This window comes from Cryptotermes secundus, unplaced genomic scaffold (assembly GCF_002891405.2).
Source record: "Cryptotermes secundus unplaced genomic scaffold, Csec_1.0 scaffold401, whole genome shotgun sequence".
NCBI lineage: Eukaryota > Metazoa > Arthropoda > Insecta > Blattodea > Kalotermitidae > Cryptotermes > Cryptotermes secundus.
Window position 1 is genome coordinate 12,777 of NW_019731223.1, and position 2,684 is coordinate 15,460.

Genomic DNA, 2,684 nt, shown 5'->3' on the forward strand with positions numbered 1-2,684 from the left:
TGCCGATATAACCCAAAACACCTATGTCCAAAGTTGAACGGTTACGGAGATAATGGCCAGAGAAGTGTCAAACTTTGACCGGGGTTACACACTTGTTGATTACAAAATAGATATTAAAACTGGCAGGAATATGTGGTTTCTGTAACGTTAATAATGTACGTAACATCAAACTAACTTGTGAGTGACATGAAACCATTAAATTGAACTACAAAAAAACTCGCACGCCATGTCATGGTTGTCCTTAGGGTTCCAAGCACTATACATGACACATGAATAGTAAGCGCTGACATAACATGGCTGACTGCACATTCTGGTATAAACCGACTACATAACTGTTACAATCACAGAAAATCTCTTTTCGAATTTCGTTACCATTATCTCATGTGGATTATTATGGGACCACGTATGCACATTTCGTAAATTATTTACACCGTCCGGGGTGAAAGACACCTCATCACTGAATAAAATTACGCTTAACAGTTCGGGATGAGCTTTTATCCAGTGGCACAAATCCATACGCTGAGCATGGTCACCTGGCTCCAAATGTTTTACCCTTTGATCATGGTAAGGATACAACTCTTCATCATGTAAAGTTCGCCACACCTGCATATGTGATACGCCGATGCGAGAGGCAATTCTACGAGTGGACAGACGCGGACTTCTCTGAACCATTTCAATAATGTTCTCTTGTGTGTTTATCATTCGTACATCTTCCCTTTCAGAGTGCACAGAAAAACTCAGAAGAGAACCAGTATCACCCAATGTCTGGTGAATTCGCGTAAATACACTTCGACATGTAATCCTTCGATCGGGAAAACGCCTTTGGTATTCTTCAACAGCAGCATGTGCATTGCCACCGCAAAATCCACACACAAAATGCATATCACAAAATTCCACATTTGAAAACACAAAAGGCATTCCAGCAACTCCGCACAATTAACCTACCAGCCATTCAAAACATGGCCGCAACGTATCCTGAAGGGAGCACATAAGCTTATAGCTAGTGTGAATCACCACACTCAAGGACAAACATAGATAAGACCTGTCAGGTAACAGGTACAGTGCATGGACCCGCCAGAAGACCACACTTTTCTCGGGCCATTATCTCCGTAACTGTTCAACTTTGGACATAGGTGTTTTGGGCTATATCGGCATACTTTAACATAAGGAACACCCTCCCGAAGTCTGGCACATTCCTCCTGGGACACCCTGTATAAATTTCGGATATGAGCTGCTGGTTACAGAAATGTAAATTTTATAGGTAATTTCTTGTCTTTTTTTTGACATTTTCAGGTTTAAGGTCATTTTTTAATTTTGGGGGTAATTTTTTGGACTTCTAAGGGTATTTACTGTCATTTTTGGCCATTTTAGGGATTTTTTCTTCATATGTTTTCTGAAATGTGAATAATATGGAAGTGAAGTGTTCTTTCTTTTCTCCTCTAGGTCATTTTTCTGGATTTTTCGGTCATTTTACAGATCATTTTTTAAATATTTTCAGGTCATCAAAATCCAGGCCCTGCATATTACATTTTAGGGTCATATTTTAGGTAATTTTCTGGATTTTTTCGGTCATTTTATAGATCATTTTTTAAATATTTTCAGGTCATCAAAATCCAGGCCCTGCATATTACATTTTAGGGTCATATTTTAGGTAATTTTCTGGATTTTTTCGGTCATTTTATAGATCATTTTTTAAATATTTTCAGGTCATCAAAATCCGGGCCCTGGTGACGGCCAACAACCACAATATGGAAGCACAGCAGTTTCCTCATTTATAATTTTAAAACACCTGATAATGGACCTTATAGGTCAAAACATGACGTGAGTAACTTTTAGGAAGTTTTACAGGACATGCTGCATGTGAGACTGTGACACAATTTTGTACTAAATGAAGTGCAGCAGGGTGCTACAATATACTAAAGTAAAGTAAAGGTATCCCTGAGGGCCATGGAGGCCCATGGGGTTGTGAGATGTTGAGGTTCCCACATTTTCTAGACAATCGGCTCACAGATGGTGGCAAGGTTGTCAGCGTTATGCGCCGGCCACCCTTTACCCCCAAGAATATTCCTGGTACTCATTTCTATTAGAGGCTGAGTCAACTTCGGTGCCATAGTGCAGCTGGAAGGATTAGGTCAATTGAAAAAAATTCAATGACTTCATTGGGACTTGAACCCATGACCTTCTGGCTTGTATTAGAAATAAGAGCTCATGACCAGATCTGGACTGATACTCACTCCCTCCTGTTCAGTTTTCTTCATTCATTTCTCCACTTTATTTTTGCCACATCCCTTTCCATGAAATTCATGAGACAGGTATCTGAAATGAGAAACAGAGACAACATTAAAGTCACTGTATTTTAGGATCTTACAGAATGTGGCCATGTTTTCAAGTAACACGTAAAATCTTTTCATCCTGAAGTTTCAGCCAGAAAAAANTCAAACTCTGGGAGATGTGACGGCATCATCTATGACCAGAAAAATCTGTACACAGATGCAAGTGGGGATCAAACTCAGAACCTTCTGAATGGGTATAACAGTTTAGCCCAGGACCTTTTTCTTAAGGACCTAATTTAAGTGGCTCTAGTGTTGCGCCCAACTCAGTCACCATGTTAATATGGCTGATGGTAGACAACTAAAAGAACATGTGAGTGGCATGATGACAATACAGAGTTTCACATATATCCA